Source organism: Varanus komodoensis, unplaced genomic scaffold (assembly GCF_004798865.1).
Source record: "Varanus komodoensis strain SLA01 unplaced genomic scaffold, ASM479886v1 scaffold1, whole genome shotgun sequence".
Taxonomy (NCBI): Eukaryota; Metazoa; Chordata; class Lepidosauria; order Squamata; family Varanidae; genus Varanus; species Varanus komodoensis.
In genome coordinates this window covers 118,293,534-118,312,552 of record NW_025335268.1, presented here as the reverse complement: position 1 = coordinate 118,312,552, position 19,019 = coordinate 118,293,534, and the positions used below count along the sequence as shown (strand labels likewise).

General features: G+C 41.4%; 1 protein-coding gene across 4 annotated transcripts in view; it reads right to left on the bottom strand.

Annotated features, from left to right (window-relative positions):
* ERI3 (ERI1 exoribonuclease family member 3) overlaps positions 1–17,100 on the bottom strand; it is a 277,371-nt gene extending 260,271 nt beyond the window's left edge. The window contains exon 1 of one of the 4 annotated variants that reach the window (XM_044442391.1): positions 17,069–17,100. The gene's annotated coding sequence lies outside the window, so the exon portion shown is untranslated. The other 3 variants (XM_044442400.1, XM_044442373.1, XM_044442382.1) reach the window with 3 other exon arrangements.
* Between the last annotated feature and the right edge of the window lie 1,919 nt (positions 17,101–19,019).

Below are 19,019 nucleotides of genomic sequence, written 5' to 3'. Positions count from 1 at the left end.
ACAGAGAAGGATTATGACAGCCCTGGAGTTTATTGGGATTAATGAAAAAGGGAAAAAGCCAAATAAAAAGCCACCTCCCACAAACAAACCTTCTGCCATTGCCCATTGGATTGTTTAGCCCAAATAACAAACTGTAAAAGTATTTCAACAAGTCACCGATGTTTGATATTTCTCAAGTGGAAAGTGAGCCTGTGTTAAGAGGTCAATGAAGGACAGAAAACAACACCACATGGTACCAAAAAATTCTGGCTTAATTTCACCATATGACAATATTGGCATGTCATAAGCCTTTTCAGTTGGTTGATATTTTAATTCTTAGTGCTGGAAGAGAATGCAAAGTATTTTTTTATGCAAGACTTTCTGCTAATCTGACAGAAAGATACTCATCAATGAAAGTACTGCATCCATAGCATACTGTAGCTTGGTTCATCAACCTCAGAATTTTCTTGGGGGGAGGGGGAGACAATCAAGTTTGTAGAAGTGTCCCAGTATTCCAGCACCACCTCCAGTATTTATTGAGTAAGGCATTTTAAAGAATTAGTATTTTAAGAGTAGATGTTATCACATTAGATTTTAGCTTTTATCTTAAAAGTGATCAATTTAGGTAGTCCAAGTAAACCACTTGTCCCACTGCAGTTTCTATTAGTAGCACTGTAACTGATTCCTCGAAAGCCTTCAGGTGCCTGAGAAAAAACAATGATTTGTGTACATTAAAAGTTGTACTTGTTTTTTCATGTTTAGATTTTCACGAGATATTAAAGAACCTGTATGGTTATGATGAGCTTGTAACTCTCCAGGCTGATATAGATGTGAGGAAAATGGCATGCCCACATATAGTAAAACCAACTCATTTTTCCAGTTTCTCATTCAGATTTGCTCTAGACAGTCATGGAATCTTTATTTACTGTTCATATCCATAATACCAGAATAATTTAATAAATGTGCAGCAAGTTTAAAGCACCATGGAAAGGAAGGGCAATGTGTGGCACCCAGCTAATTCTAGAATTCACTGCAATCCACCAGAAACAGGGATGGACAAATAGGGCTGAATTTTGTTACATACTTCTGTAGGGAATAAGAATAAAAAACATTATTGATTACCAATTGCTGAAGTTCCTAGGGTGGTTCATAAAACAAAACTAAAGCCACAAATACTCCCCTCTCTATATAAAATAACATTAAAATAAAAACAGCAAAACTAGAATAATGCCAGCAGCAATGCAAAAATTTCAAGAATCTTTTTTAATAAACTGAAGGAATAAAAAACCTGAAGAAACAAAGAGGCCTTCACCTAGCACACAAAAAATCACAAAGTAGGCATCAGGCAATTTTCTCTAGGGAAGGCATTCCGCAACCACTAAAAGGGATTTCTCTTTGGTAGCCTCCCACATTACCTCATTTTGAGAGAGGGAGAAATTATCTCTATGAAGATAGCCTTAAGGATCTGGTCAAATATACATGGGAGAAGACAGACTAATACAATTTAGTAAAAAAACTAATATAGTCAGACTGGAATACGAAGCTCTCATGGCTGAAAGGAAGAGGGAAAGTCCACTTTGGTCCTTGGCTGGAAAGCCCAAATACAAAAAAAAAAGGGGGGGGTCAAATTCTCTCTATTCTAAGAACACTAGCAATCCGAGACCAGCCTAGCCCAAACGAATGTAAATCCTGTTTAAAAAATAACTTCTCTTTTTGGCATTGCCAAATTGATCCCTTTGTGTGTTTAGTCTTTTTGATTGTAAGCCAGCTGAGGGCAGGGCTTATTAAATCAATGCTGCTGATTGGTCTTCACATACCCTACGTGAAATTAAACTGTTGAAGTAAAGGTGACCTGATCAAATATCACTATCTGGAAGATACATTATGTTCTTCTGTAAAAACTAGATTGTTTTACATTTCAATAATCCTGCAAAACAGGATCAAAAATTGTCTGGAAAGGGATTTTGCAGGAGTTGGGCAGTTTGTCTTCTCCTGAAGCAAGTAACAATTCAATTATATTAATATTCTAGTCCACATGGTTCAGGACTGAGGTCAGGCACAGAATCTAGGATACAGAATTAAGCCATAACATAAACTAGTTAAACTCCATAAAACATCCTTCTCTTTCTCTCCCACCACTCTCTTTGGAGGGAGCTGGGAAAAAGAGGGAAAGAGAAATCAGGACACTTCAAGCAATGAACAGCAAGAGAAATAGAGACACCCTACTTAGCTCAGGAAAAATGCCTAACACCTACCCTATAGATACATGCAATGAATGATACTCAGGCATGCAACTAATTTTTGCAAAGAAACCAAGTAGCCTATGAATCTTAGGTTTATGGGAACTTTGTGCATAACACTAATATTTAAATTTTACAGGCAAGTGTAATTAAAACAAATCAAACCAATGCATGGGCATAAATGAGACAGTTAGATAATTCCAATAGATGACTTTCAACAGAAAACCAATAAATTCATATAGTACCCAATTGTTGGGATTTTGACAGCATCATTCTGTAGTTAATTACTATAACTTTTTTTGGGCCAAGAGGGTAATATAACGTACTATGGATCAGTATTCCAGGTTACTGCCCTTATATCCTTTATGCCCCCATCTCAGCTGTCAGTAGACATTAAATAAGGGTGTGTGTTTAGAAAAAAAGAAGTCCTCGAACTTCACATATTTGCCAGCTTGCATGGCACTAGGACTTCTGGGAAGGGTTCACTCAGTACAGTAATACACACTGCATAGAATGCAATGCATAGAAAACTATGCAGTGTGACTTATAAATTATCTCACCCTGACGCACCCATCAGATGATTGGGCACATCAGGAGAAGAATGCCCCCTCTTCTCAACTCAGTAGACACATGGAAATCCCAGTGGACTCTGCAGGATCCACAAGGTTCTCCCGCTCCCCACGTGTAAAAAACAGCAGGAAATGTTCACAGACATCACCACAACTAACAGACAGTTCTCCACCGAGAACTCCCTTATAAGCAGGAGCAAGGACTGCCAGCACGTTTTATTCTTGCTGCCACCACTGTGCACAAAAAGGTAAGGACAAGCAGGTATCTCACAAGACAGATTATGCAATACTGGTCAGGTTTTGGGATAGTTGGGGAAGTGGGTTACTGCCCTTTAAGTTCCATTGGAAGCTGCTCTCTGCCAGACTTTCCAGCAATCAGCTGAGTACTTCAGTGGAGTCACCTAGCTTGGCAATTCAGCAGCCTCCTGTAGCGTATCAGCACATATAATAAATGGATTATCTTGATCCATTTCAACCAGGATTCAAGCCTGGTTTGGGACTGAGACTGCCTTAGTTGTCCTGTGGGATGACCTTTGCAAGGAGAGAGACAGGAGGAGTGTGACCTGGTTGATTCTCCTGAACCTCTTGGGGGCTTTCAATACCATCAACCATGGCCATCCTTCTGCAGTGGCTAAGCCAAGTTTGGAATTGGGGGCACTGCCTCCACTCCTACCTGGTGGGCTGTCTTCAGATGGAGATGCTAGAGGATTATCACTCTGCGCCATGAAGTTCCACAGGGTTTGAGTCTATCCCCCACACCTTTTAAAATCTTCATGAAACCACTGGGAGGAGGTTTGGAGGCTAAAGTGTCATCAATATGCTGATGACACTAAGCTCTACCTCTCATTTTCATCTGATCCAGTAGTGGTGTCTACCCTCAATCAGTGTCCGAACTTGGAAATGGACTGGATGAGGGTCAATAAGTTCAAGCTCAATCGAACAGAAGTGTTGCAAACCTCCATTTCAACTGGGAGATTATAAGCCTGTTCTGGTTGGGGTTGCACTCCCTCTAAAAGGACAAGGTTTGGAGTTTGGGGGTGCTCCTGGACTCAGCTCTCCCTGGTTGCCCAGTGGACTGGATTGCCAGGAGCACCTTTTATTAGTTCCAGCTGATTTACCAACTATGCTCCTTCTTGGATAAGTGTAATTTTGCCAGTTATGCATGCACTGGTAATGCCCAGACTGGATTACTATAATGTACTTTACATGTGACTTTCCTTGAAGACAGTCCAGACTCTTAAACTGATCCAAAACAGGGTAGCACAGTTGCTGACTAGGACCAGTTCTCAACACATTACGTTGGTCCTCGTTCAATGGCACTGGCTGCTTGTTCCAGTCCAGGCTGAATTCAAGGTTTTGACTATGACATATAAAGCTCTAAATGGCTTGGGACCACACTATCTTAGGGAGCACCTTACTCCACACATACTTGCCCACTGTTCCAGAACATCAATAGAGGCCCTCCTACAGGTCCCTCTCCCTAGGAGGTTAAGGGGGAGGTAATAAGAAGGACCTTTCTGTTGTGGCACCCCAATTATGGAGTACATTGCCATCAGGGTTTCGTCAGGTGCCTATTTTGAGTTTTAGGTGCCTGATGAAAACACTTTTTTCAATGCACCTATAGCACTACTTAAACAATTTCTATGACAGCGCTCATTTTATTATATTTAGTGTTTTGTTATATATACTGTGCTTTATTTTATCTAATATTTGTTATTTTATTAACGTTATTGATATTTTATTGCAATGGCTGCCCAGAAAGCATTATGCTAATGAGCAGCTTTTCACAAATTGAATAAATAAATATGCAGGCCCACTGCTAAGTGGCAGGCACTTCCAGCAGGTGCAGCCCAGAAGAGGGTCCTTTTGGTTTGTCCCTTCAGGATGCCACACAAAGTTAAGGATGCTTCTTTATTTTTCACTCAGAAAATATTATTGTATCTGTTATTGGGGATATATGCCTGGGACCATTCCAGGGAGGAAAATTATGAGACCAAGTGGGCAGATGATGAGGGACCCAATCAGTGTAGCAAAGAGTAGAGGTAGATATGGCACTAAGATGACTGGCCAGGTGGGCACCTGGCCCAGACAGCTAATGGCTGGATCTTGTTTCAGTCCTCCTTGCACCCACAGGTTTGATGGCTAGAATGTCAGCCTGCCTTCAGGGCTCCAGAAGCTGCTTTTAATTGTCAGACTGATACAAAATATGACATCCCTTATCCACAATTTAACAGCAGATGAGGCAACCATTCTAGCATGTATAATCAAGACCTGGGTGGGTGAACAGAAAGTGTTAAATTCTCCCAGTTGTGTCCATCAGGATACTTGGTTCAGCATCAGAGTAATTTGAGGGTGACAAGGGAGGCTCACTGTGGTCTATAAGAATTCAGTTTCCCTCTCCAGGCACCCTGCCCATCTGACTAGTCTGAGATGTTTGAACCTTGTCTTGGGCCAGCAGGACAGACTGGGGATTCTGCTAGTGTACCAGGGCAGCAACCCATCAGTCTCTCTTCCTGAGTTGACAGAGGTGGTCTCAGATGTTATGCAGGACCTCCCGGACTGCTGGTTCTTGGGTATTTCATGCTGAGGACACCCCATCTGTGGTGATTCAGGATTTCATGGCCACCATGAGAACCACAGGACTGTTCCAGCATATCATCAGCTCAACACATGTAGTGGGGCACACTCTAGACTTAAGTCTTTTTGGCCAGATAGGAGGCTGATGCTGTAAATGTGGGGGGACGGGACTTTCACTCAGCCCCTTTGTCGTGATCATCGCCTTCTGAAATTTGCACTGGCAGTAGGGGGCAAGGGAGGGGGCTTCTAAAGATGGTCCACCCCTGAAGGCTAAAGGATCTAGATCAGGGGTCTCAAACTCAATTTACCTGGGGGCCGTTGGAAGTAGAGTCTGGGTGAGGCTGGACCACATCAAGTATTCCACCACCGTGGTGGTGGTGGGCCGCTCATCCCGTGACCGGCCCGGGCACCGCCGGCGCTTTGAAGGCTGCAGGGCCCCTCCCCCATGCCCCACCCATCCCGGCAAATGGCCCACGGGCCGCGAGTTTGAGACCCCTGATCTAGATGGTATCCAGGGGTCTCTGGGGGACTTCCCAGCTGGTATGTCTTGCATTCCTGTCAAACCTCTTTCCAAGCTGTGGAACACAGAAACAAGCTGGGCAGTTGACACAGTCGCTCTTAAGGGTCTTCTCTGCTGTAGAGTTTGTACAGCTCCCTGGAATACTCCAGAGCTGAGAGCAATGAAACAACATTGGAAATGGCTTGAGTACAAATAGCAGAAAACTCCCAGTGGATGCAATTGAAACCTTGTGTGTGCCTACAATTGGAAATATTTAGAGGCAGTGAGTGTTGCTAAGAAACATTTCACTACCCTGATTCAATCTTCTATTTGTTGTCCAGTGGAGCTTTTCTGGGTTGTCTCAGGCCTATTACACGCTGGCCCCAAGGACACTGTAGAACCTTCTGAGAGTCATTGTAATTTATTTCCTGAACACTTCCAGGAAAAGATCTTTTGCATGTTCTGGGACTTAAACTCCAGAATTAAATCTGAGTCTTTACCCAGATATACCCAGAGCCTGGTATGGTTTTACTGTATGAGTTTCAGCTGGTACAGATCATGAATAAGTCACAAGGTCAGCTTTGTGCAACCGCCTCTGTACTGGATCCTTCCCACCCCGCCCAACCTTATAAAATCTAGTAAGGCAGGAATAACAAACCTGGGCTAGAGAGGTGATCAGTGCCTCCATGCAAGAATGATCACATGCCCCCTGAAAGATGTAGCAATGAAACCATTTCTGAGGAAATCGTCCCTTGACCAAGAAGACCTTAGTAACTTTAGACTCTTGAATGAGACTGATTATCCGGATCCATTTCAGTCAGGGTTTTGACATGGAAGAACCTTGGTTACCCTGTATGATAACTTATGCCAGGAGAGAAATAGGGAAGTGTGGCCCTGTTGGTACTTCTGGAACTCTCAGTAGCTTGTGACACCACTGACCATGGTATCCTTCTGGGATGACTGAGGTGGGAGTGGAGGGCACTGCATGGCTGTCGTTCTGCTCCTACTTGGAAAACCATCTCCAGAAGTTAGTGCTTGGGGAATACTGTTCAGCCCTGAGGCTTATCCAGCAGAGTGCTCTACATTGGGCTGTTCTCTCCTTCAGGCTATTTAACAACTTTATGAAACCAAAAAGCTGGGACATCCAGTGTATTGATGACATGTGGCTCTATTTCACCTTTTCATCTTCTGCTGGTGATGCTGAACAGGTGCCTGGCTGTGACAATGGACTGGATGAGGGTAACAAACTGAAGCTATATCCAAACAAGACTGAAATGCTGTTGGTAGCTGGTTCCTCTAACTGAATGGAGGGTGTTCAGTCTGTTCTGTATGGAATTACACTTCCCCAAAGGAGGAGGTTCTTAGCTTGGGTGTTTGCCTTGATTCATTTTTATCACTTGAAGCCCAGTTGCTCTCAGTTACTCAGAGTGCCTTCTACCACCTTTAGCTGGTGGCTCAGCTGCACCCTTACCTGGAGAGGGGTAGACTTGCTTTCAATAATCTACACTCCATCAATCCCAAAATTAGATTACTGCTACTCACTCTACATAGGCCTGGCCTTGATGATGGTTCAGAAGCTGCAGCTCATGCAGAATGTGGAACCCAGATTAATAACTGGAACCTAGAGGTCAAAACACATAAGACCAGTAGTGACCCACTTGCACTGGCTGCTTGTATGCTTCTGGGACTAATTGAGGATGCCGGTTTTTACCTATGAAGTCTTACACAGCTTGGGACCTCAATACCTGTCAGAGACTTTTCCCAACTGCAATTTATTTAGACACTATGCTCTACCTCTGGGGCCTTCATCCAAGTGCTAGCTCCAAGGAACACTGGGACTATGGCAAAAGAGGGAGGGCTTCCTCTGTGGCCCCCATTTATTTATTGATTTATTGTTTTGATAGACTGTTCTAAAGCAACCACTCTCAGAACAGTTTACAGATAAAACATTTATGGAACAACATCCTCACTGTGGCCCACCTGGCACCTACCTTGTTATCTTTTTGGTGCCAGGTTAAGACGGCCCTTTAGTCCAAAGTTTTTAAAGAATTACTTGGCTTAATGGAACTACCAATTCCAAGTGTTTTTCTTTTTATAGGATCATTTTAATACTGCTTTATTTTTATGTTATTTGCATTGTACTTTATAGTTTTGCTTGCTCTAAACTGCCCAGAGAGCTTCAGCTATAGGATGGTATAGAAATGAATTATCATGTCCTCCCCACCAAAACTTTGACCCATGACATCATGGCCTCTAGCAAAAGGGCTGCTGTTGAAAAAGGCATAGGCAAATCAGCCAAGTCAACTGTAGCTATCCCAGCCGTGCACCACCACAGCCACCAGGATCAGCCTGGCCAACTTGCAAATCATCCAAGATGATCTTCACCAATCACCAGAAAAGGCTGCTGATGGCACAGGGGCAGCCACAATCGATTTGGCTGAAATTTGCAATTTGACTTGGCTGACTCAACACCATCCCAAGTACTGGACACATGGGGCAGAGAAAAAGTTCTTGACAGCTGCACCTATTTCTTGAGAACTTTGGGGGTAACTGTTAATGGTGTTTGACCAACAGCTACTTGGCAGGATTGGCAAGGATTTCTGTGGGTGTGAAGCCAGACTTAGACAATACTGAGATGCCTGGGGTGGCTAGCAAACCCCTACCCACAAGCTGTGGACTGTCAGGATGGCTTATAAACCTGGAAGCTGGACTTATCAGCAACCCCAAGTATGCAATGGTGGGCTCATATGACATGACAAACCCTCCTGGGTTTTAAGCCTTGTCATATGAACCCAGTCAGTGCCTAAACACACAGAGGCTTGTTCTATGATAATATATGTAGAATTCCAGAATAGTACCCAGTCCAAAAGCGTCACCTCCAATCTATCCTTATAATGTAAGGTTACGTTGCAGTCTGTACAATTCATATGCTACACCTTTTGGCATGAAAGGATTTTGGGTCTCATACTGAAGATAATTCAAGACACACTGACTGACCAGCTGCAAAAGGCTAAAATGGCATGCCCAGAACTACAACTATCATATGACTAAAGAAGACATGATATACAGTGAAAAATATGCATGTTCTTTTCTTTATTTCAAACTAAGGCTGCTGTTGCAGCTTTCTGTGGTTAAGCCCCTTTACCTTGTCCAGACCATTAGCTTTACAACTTGTATTTCATCAACAGCAGAACTGCCACTGCCATGGTAAGAAAGTAAAAAAGCTATGGGGTGGGCTACTGGCCTCCACACCAGCAGCTTCTGATAATTCATCACCATCTGACCTCAACCTCATCTTCTGAGTCTTGCAGCCTGCCCTCTTTCACGTCTCCTTGCTTCTCCCAGCCAGTTACCCATCGTCATCTCTAGCAGCTCCTGAAGTTCCTCACTCTTTCTGAAAGAAGGGAAGAAGCAGAAGAAGCGTGCTATATCAAAACCCATCCCTCAAGATGCCTAGTAGAAATGGCTCCTGAAACTTCCCCTTTCACCCAGGAAAAGGGAAATGAGCAAATTCAGGAGCTTCTTTTTGAGGTGTAAGGTGGTGAGGGAAAGAATGTCAGGATACTGTGTGGGAGTGCACACCACAAGTGTGGTGACTGAAAAAAGAAATCCAAAAGCACTGAAGAAAGGAAAAGGAGTGTGGGTAGCTCTAGCTTCACCCATCATTAGCATCAACCAATAGATGCCACTCAAGTAAGGAAAATAATTCCTCACTGCTGCAGTAAAGTGAAGTTCAGTGCCAAATCTACTTCTTTCACCTTATTCACTAAGATATAGCTGGGGAGCCTCTAGTCTCATCATCATTCCTAGCAAGTGAGTGTTCTAGCTAGCAAGACCCACTGAAACTATCCAAGGCCCTGTTACTTCTGCTTTGTCACTGTTGTGCCAGACTTCTGTTTTTTAACCTGACTATATTTATTTAATATAATCTTGCCTAGTGTAAACACTGATATGAGGCAGATAATTTTCAAAATTGGCAATTTGCAGCACTTTATTTTTCCACAAAAATTCAATTTCATAAATTCGTAAATGCACCTGGACAGCCATTTGAGAGGGATGGTTTAACTTTGCATCCTGCATTGAGCAAAGGGTTGGACCCAGTGGCCTTCTGGCTGCTTCCAAATCTACTATTCTATGATTCATTAGTAATGAATGAAAGCTAATGCAAATATACTATTAAGCAAACTTGGCATTTCAAAGATGATTGCCTCTAACAAGAGAAGTATGCAAGAGAATACCTGTATGTCACCAAAATACATATTTCTTTCAGACTGAAATGGAGTTAATAAGTAATTGCAGTGCAATTTAAATTCCCTCAACAACCTCAAAAGAAATATGTGAGTGACTGTCAACACATCACATCTCTAGACAGTAAAACATATTACTGTGTCAACAGTTTTCAGTATCTTTTTTTTAAATGCAATTGTCTTAAAAATTTATAAGTGTCCCAATACACATGTATATGCAACATTAAATCACATTAAATGAGCATTAAATTTTTTCCTCATAATATTTCAGGTCAAATACATATGACATGTTGGGACAAAATTTAATATATGGTGCCTTTACAGCTTTGTCTACTTATTGAAAGTAAACATGTTAAATTAGATCACTCTCTAGGCCAGCATTCCTCAACCTGGTGCCCTCCAGATGTTTTGAACTAAAGTTCACAGCATCCATGACCACATCAAAACATTTGCTGGATACCAAATTCCAGAAGCCTGCTCTACAGCATGAGAGAAGAGAAGAGAAGAGAAGAGAAGAGAAGAGAAGAGAAGAGAAGAGAAGAGAAGAGAAGTCAGGTCCAAACTATTCAAGAGAAATTAGCCGAGTTCAAAATTCCTGAAAACTGAAACCTGTCCACATCCTCATGATACACAAACCAAAAATAATCCCTAATCACTGAACAGGCAGCTGTTATTTTGGTAATTTCAGTGTTCAGAATATTAAAAAAAGAAAAAACAAATTGGGAAGAGGAAGATTTCATGAATCATGAAACAAAACATAAAACTAACCTAAAGCAAGTAGTTCTATGGCAGAGTATCCTTAGGTCTTCTTCTGCATGTACAGGAATTAAATCTAATTTGTTTTCATGAGCTTACTTGCAATAAAAATAATTTGCATACAAAGAAGTCTAAATCCAGTGGGTAGAACTAGATTATCTTCATTTTTATACTATACATTCCTAAACCTAGCCTAGTTCCCATTTAAAAACAACTTACTCAGCATGTCTAAGAAATATATTCATTAATGTGCATTGTAAGTATGCCTTAAGGATGGAAGAGAAACATCTGTTAAAGACAAGACAGCTGTGCCTTAGGATACATACTCAAACATAACAACACACCTTTACCTGATTTAACTAATTACTAAGAAAAGTCAAAGGCCAAGCATAACAAGGGTGGTTGAGTGTGATGACTTTGAGTGTTTTTAATTCTTTTGAATGAACCAGAGAACTGATTTTACGCACGCACGCGCACACACTATACCCCCACAAAAGAATCGTGATACTGTGCATTGTTAATAAGTGATGCTGGACTTTCTGAGTCACTGCTCTAATTTACTGTAAACACTCTTATGATATGGAAAGACAGACAACCAAAATACTCTCTCATGTTAACTAAACTTACTTGGAGGAGGCCTACCAGTCTCTTTTGCTCTCCCTCCTTGGTACTTCATCTAAAAAACTAAAAAAGGCTGCCTAGAAGACATGCAGAGCATGAACCATGGAGTGGCAGAGAATGCCACCATACCTCACAACATTGTACCTGTTTGGATGCTGACATGCATCAAGTGCACAGGACATCAGATTGCATTCAGAGGCTGTTAAATAATCAACCTATTACCTTGTGAGGTTACAGCAGACAGGCCTTATGATATATTGTGGGGAAGGGAACACACTAATGGGTATTCATAATGAGGCCGAGTTTTTGATAATGGAGATTTTGAAATGTAAACAAAAATGTTCTTCAGTTCAAGAAAAAAATTGTAATAAGCAAATACTATAAGGGGCTATATAGTTCCTTCATTTCAATTTCTGATTTCTAAGGTTTAGATACTCCAAATCTATACTCTCAGGCATCTACAGCAGAACTCCAACATGATAAGATTAATTTTTAATCAGTTAAATAGCATCTTCTCCATCATGCATAAGACAGAGAAGAAAGTATCAGGTTCATGAACATCACGTTTCATACATTGCATTTACATGTAGCATATGTAATAATATTACTGATGCAAATGAGCTCACACTTGTCTCCTACATTATTTGATACCTGGTACCTGAACATCATGTTCCAAAGTAGAAAATTTATACTTTGGGGTAATTTATATATTATTAAGGCAGGATACTTAATGAATGCCACCCTTTCTATGCCATCTAGCTAACTGAATGCCATCTTTCCAATAATAATAGACTAATGATAAAAGACAGAAAGAAATGGGCATTTTCCAAAGAAAATGCCCATTTCTAAAAATGTCTTATTACAGTTGAACCTCCACATTCATGAAGGTTAGGAGTGCAAGACTCCCACAAAAGTGGAAAAACCATAAATATGTCTAGGCTCATCTCCCAAAAACTTACCCCTTAATATTGTTGACCATATGTATACTAGATTGCTTCTTTCTCCCTCTCTTTCTCTCTGTTACGTATACATATAAAAATGTAGGCTACCAGTTAATTGAAAAACAACAGTCAACCCGTTGATGCCATAGTGTCAAGACAACTTCAGCAGCTGACTTTGCTGTACGAAGCATATTTGATAATTTGACCTTTTCTTGTAAGGTCTTCACTTTCTCTTGCCTCTTGGGAGCACTTTAAGGAGCACTAGAAGCACTATGCTTTGGATCCATGATTACAGTTGGTATTTTATTGCACTTTAAAGATACAAAAAGTTGCAAGAAATGTGAATTACACTGCACACTAAGAGACAAAATATGTAAGGCTGCCTAGTACTGACACAAAGAGTGTGGCGTAGGCCACATTGCTTCAGTGCACTGAAACTTTTTACAAAATTTAACTTTTTATACTAAATGTGTGTGTGTGTGTGTGTGTGTGTGTGTGTGTGTGTTATGGTATTAAATAATAAAACAGATTAATACATTTCTGTATTTAAGACTTACTAAACTTTTTTCATTTCTTTACATTTTCTAGTCTACACATGTCATCTGTGATTTTCTGCAGTAGGCCACAAAACTCCCTTTTAATTATTGACAGCAAACTTGCAAATAATCAAATCTGTGAAAGTTAAACCCAGGAAAGTTAAGGTTCAACTGCAATGATATAATGAATGGATACAAAACCAGATCACATCAGACTTTCAGTCACCTGTTGGCACGTCTATCTCTAACATGCAAAATAGAAATGCATTGCCCTCCAGATACATTTGAACTACAGCCTTCATCACCCCCCAGCTTAGCTTTCAGAAAATTTTGAAACTATTTAATGAGAGAACCTCAGCGGTAACAAGTGACATTGTTCTTCCCAAAAGTTCTATTTTGGCCTCCTTGGCCACAGTGAAATTAATTAAGAACCAGACATTTGACTAAGCCATGTGGCTTCCCCCATTTAGGATACTTTAAGATAAAGACTGAGTTAAAATTATTGTATTGTACAAAATTATTCTGGAAGAAGGCAAAGAGAAGTCCTGCATCCATGTCACTGCATTAACAGAAACACAATGGCTAAAAACAAACCTAAATTTGGTTGGGAGTTAAGTAAGTCACTCTAAGCCGCATATTGTCAAAATACACTTACAAATTTTTCAATGAGTAGTTCTCTCAATTATCCTAATTTGATCTTTGTCCTTACTGGCTTGCCTATCTACTATTGTTGGGGGTACTTCCTGCTTTTCTTTTTGGTTAATTGAAATATAATAACTAGGCCAAATAGTGATACCTTCCAAAACCTTAAAGCATTTTGCCCCAGTATTGTCATTTCAAAAGTCACTGAAACCTTACTGCATCTGGATTCTGAGAAAGCAACCCATACACTATATTTTACTGCAGGGACAGGGAAAGTATTGGACCGCAAGTACCATCATCTCTCACCATTGGCCAATCTGGCCAAACTGTGATCTTCCAGTTGTTGGACTACATGTTACCCACTACTGTTTTTTTGGAACTGCTTGCTATTTTCATTCCACCTCTTAATAAAACTAGATTTTTCTACACTAAATTAACCATGCATCATAACTAACACAAACAAAATAAAGCTAGACACTGAAATGCTCTTTCAGTGAATAAAATCAAGATATATTATCCTTCAAGCAAAAGTCATGACCCTACATCAACATCCCTACAAAAACTTGGCAATCTGTGTAAATAAAATTTGCTAAGCAAATTCATACATTCTTCTTACTCAAACAAGTTTCATAGTCTAGTATTATAGACCTCTTTTGAAAGAGTAAGCCATGTTGATCAAGGAATGGAATGTACTGAACACTTCACATGCAAAACAAAACAAAAATGAAGAGCTGACCTATTGTAAAGTAAAGGTACCTAGAACAATTATTCAATGTAACTACTGTACCCTGCGATTTAAGGGTACTGTTGTTGTCAGGTTTTTTTACCTTTAAAAAAAAGTCAGCCTAGCACTCAGCACTTTTTGGCATGATATATGAAACCACAGATTTTTACCATTCCTCACTGAGCATCTAATTAACCAGTTTTGGCACATAGAATATTTTTAAACAATCTAATGAGCAAGATTTCACATGCCAGATCTACATACAAGTGTCCTGAGCATTAAAAGACTACATTTTAAAAATGTAACACTACAAAAAAATGGAATATTCCATATGGTAACTATTTTTAGAAACACCACAGAACTATTCAATTTAACTAAAAAGAAGGATGACTAAAGTACAACTGTATTCTTATTACATCACAGGTGAGTGTTACCACATTTATTTACCAGTCTAACAGTCCCAATGTGGAACTTCCAGAGATATATTCTAAAAGCAGACTAGTTTTTGAACTGTGATCCAAGAATCCCTTGTGATACTTCTAATGATTTTTCAGAAGCAATACCAGAAACAGCAACCAAGTTTCTATGAAACATACCACAACTGTTTGTGTGTCAGACACATTTTAGGATGCATTTTTGGTTCATATAGGGCAATGATAAAGTCCAACTGGTAACCTAAAACACAGTATTCATGTAACCAAGAGATCTGGAAGGCACTGAGCTAATAAAAGTACATAAGTCATAACAACACATACTTAGCAGTTTATCTGAGAAATCCAAATCAGATAAACTACCATGTACATGGTAGGAGGCAAAATTCTTATGCCAGGTGATACAAGAAAAAAGCATTATCTCATCATTCTAAAGAATTCCATGCAGAAATTCAATTAAGCAGTTTTCCTCTATCAGTAGAATAAAGGGAGATTTCCCTTCCCCATCTGTGTGGCCTCAAAATCTGCTCTAGATGGTTAAGTGATGTTCTGAAGCAATTTTCTAGTGCAGAGTACTAAAAGAAAGTAAAGATAGAAAAAGTCCAATTGCATAGGTGACTTCCACTCACATAATAATGCATTCTGCCCAAGATTTCTGAAACAGTCATATTCACTAGGTAAGCCAGGACTTGCATAAGATATGGGTAGAATCAGACTTCAAGATACAGAGTTAATATTTGCACCTCTTGATTTCTCTAAATCACAAGATGTTTCATCTTTTAAAGGCCATTCTAATCATCCCTTTTCACAGAAACCTCTATGTGAAATCCACCTCAGAATTCCTTGACTACAAAGTGACACACTCTGGACAAAACCAAGATGTCAAATTCTTTCCAAGGTCTTAAAGTGCTGGGCAGGCAAAACAGCAAAAGAATAATCAAGCTTGAATCATGCAAGACCTCCAGTATGTATCTAACTTGGCAAGTTAGACACAAGGCTAACTAGTTACCTCTCAGTCAATATATCAAGACATTTGTTTTGAAATATATTTCAGATTTACTATTCTTATAATGGGAAATATGTAGGCAATGTGCACTGTTGAGACAAATAGTGAATGGCATAATTCTCCTAACAATGTTTACTCAAAAGAAAATCCCACTGTGTTCGATAGGTGTTACTGTTTGGAAAGTGGTTTAGGATTGCCACCTGAATGCTCAGTGGCAGTCTCTTCATCCCTGCATTTCTCCAAAAACATATTTTTCCCCAGAAGGTCATAAACCCACATATTATCTGCCACATATACCCCCTTCTATTCCCCAAATGTCTGGTTCAGGAGGGTTGGTGAGTATGGATAAAGTGATTCATTCTTGCCAGCTGTAAGACCCTATGAAATACCTGTAGACTCTCTAGATTTGCTTTCTAACACAGCCCCTGATTTATTTAAGAAATACATGTAGTTAAAAACTACCAACCCCCATGGTCCACTCCTGCTACTAAAGTTCACCATCCTTGGGTTCCAGCCTGGACTTAGCCAGATCTCCAACTCTTTACACCAGGCAGAAATACATCTGTATCACTTCTGGTCCACATATGAATTCTACCCTAACACATCGCCTTCCTGACTGCTTCTCAGTTACTTACCATTTTCCTTCATTCTCCCAACCCAAGCTAGAGAGATTCTACACTTATTGCAGAGCGATCCCACAACCCATTTTAACGCCAAGCCCTTGCTTCCAACCTTCGAAGCTATGCAACCTCGTGTCCCAGCACATCACAAAATCCTTGCACCAAACACACCCGACCCTTTTCTCAACAGCTGTCCTATTCCTTGCCTGCAGCTCCCCATGCCAATTCTCCCCTCCCTCCGGAAAGTCACATATAGTTACACCCAACTAACACCCTACACGCCGCGGTCCCACCTTACCCATGCATCTTACCAACCAGGCCTTACGGGGTTCTGTTACATTTCAAGCCACCCCCGCCCCTGGCCTTGATAACTCCGCTTCGCCAATGCAGCCCGACCGCGCCCTCCACCACAGACAGGGCATCGGCATCTCGCACATTCCCGAACTAGCTGAAACCCCCGCAGCCCGCTTCGTCAGGCCAAGCTTCATCCCCCAAAGATCCTGCCCCGCGCCCCCATCCCTGGCCTCAGGCCCAATCGAGCCCTAAGCGCGCCATCCAGCACGCCCCTCCCCTCCTCGCCACTCCACCATCCCCCTACCTGCAGACACCCCTCCGCCCCCCAGGACGGTCCCAGTCACCCCATCCCTCAACACCACGAGTCCCCAACAGCAACCACTCACCTTCGCGCCCTCTGACCCTCGAACTCACTTTAAACGGCAGTCGTACCAACCAACCACAATTGCCGTTCTCACCCCATAAGGCGGGCTTTCTGGTCAAAGACATGCGTACTGCAAACTCACAGCGCGCCGCTTGCTGCTGTGGTTTTATGGGAAAGGTAGTTTTTAGTGCTAGCAGAAGGAGGTGGCGATGCGTCCCGATGGGAGCTTCTCGGAATCCTCACTTTTCTGATGAGCGCAGAGGCTCAAAGCAGGTTCGAGTTATGGCATTAGTAAAAAGGGAATTACAGTGCAATACTATACATGTCTACTCAAAAGTAAGCCTCATTGAGCTCAATGGGACATAATCAGGCAAATGTGAACAGGATTTGTAGCCTCCCAACTTTGTATCATCATGCACATGCATATTTGCCTTTACATTTCCAAAGATATTATTTTAAAATCCCAAACAGGTTAATTCAAATATCTATTACTGATAGCAGGATTTCTTACTTGGTATAAAGTCTCACCAAAATAAGTAGAACTTACTTTTCAATAAGTTTGTTCAGGATTGGGGTAATGGGAGTTAAAAGAAGTTAGAAAAAGCAACAGTTATAGTGTCCTTTAAACTTTCCAGTGTGTTAAATCAATATTTTTTTTCCTTTTATATGTTATATTTTCTGTACTGGCCAACAGCAAAGCTCTCTGGGCAGTTCACAGCAACATATTTAAAAACGATATAAAATATACCAATTGAAACATATTAAAATGCCATTTAAAAGTTGACAATATGCAGCTTAAATGACATAAAAACAGAAAACAAAAATACCTGTTAAAAATACCCAGTTAGACCCTGTCTAACGGCCAGTAGGCCCCAGTTAACTAATCAAATGTCCTGCAGTGGAGAACTGTCTACCTGGCATCAAAAAGATAGTAAAGTTGGTGCCAGGTGGGCCTCAGTGAGGAGCTCATTCCATAACTGGGGGCCACCACTGAAAAGCTCTTCTTGTTGCTACCATTCTTGGAGGTGGCAAGCAGAGAAAGGCCCCAGAGCTTGACGATAGTGCCCAGGTAAATAGAGGTTGGGAGAAGTGTTCCCTTCAGTCCTAAGCTGTGCAGAGCTTTGTAGGTCAAAACCAGCACGTTGAATTGGACTCACACACATATAGGCAGTCAGTGCATGCAAGCCAGAATTGATGCCATCTGATCCCTGTTAGTGATCTTGCTGCCACATTTTGAGGAAACTGCAGCTTCCAAACAGTCTTCAACAGGAGCCCGACATAGATTGCATTGCAATAGTCTGTCTTAGAGATTACCAGAGCATAAATCACTGATAGCAGGCTATCTCTGTTCAGATAAGGATGTAGCTGAGCTACTAGTGGCTGGGAGAAGGCACTCCAAGCCACTGAAGCCACCTCTGCCTCATATGACAAAGATGGCTCAAGGAGCATCCCCAAGCTTATCCAAGGTGAGTGCAACCTCATCAAGAACTGGCTGGATTTCCTGCGTCTGGTCAAAAGAATGAGTCAGTGACAGCATCTCGGTCTTGTCTATATTGAGCTTCAGTTTGTTAGCCTTCATCCAGTTCACTGTCGCAGCCAAGCAGCTGTTCACCACATCCACAGCCTCAGCAGTTGAAGATGAAAAGGTGAAATAGAGCTGTATGGCATCAGCATACTGATGGCAAGGCAATCAAAACTCTGGATGACCTCACCCAGCAGTTTTATATAGATGTTAAATAGCATGGGGGACAAGACTGACCCCTGAGGAACCCCATACTGGATTATCCAGTGGGCAGAGCAATATCCCCCAAGCACCACTTTCTAGAGCCTACCATCAAAGTAGGAACCACAGCCATGCAGTGCCTCTCACACCCACCTCAGTCACCCCATGGTTGATGGTATCGAAAGCTGCTGAGATGTCCAGGAGAACCAACAGGGTCGCACTCCCCCTGTCTCGCTCCTGGCATAAGTCA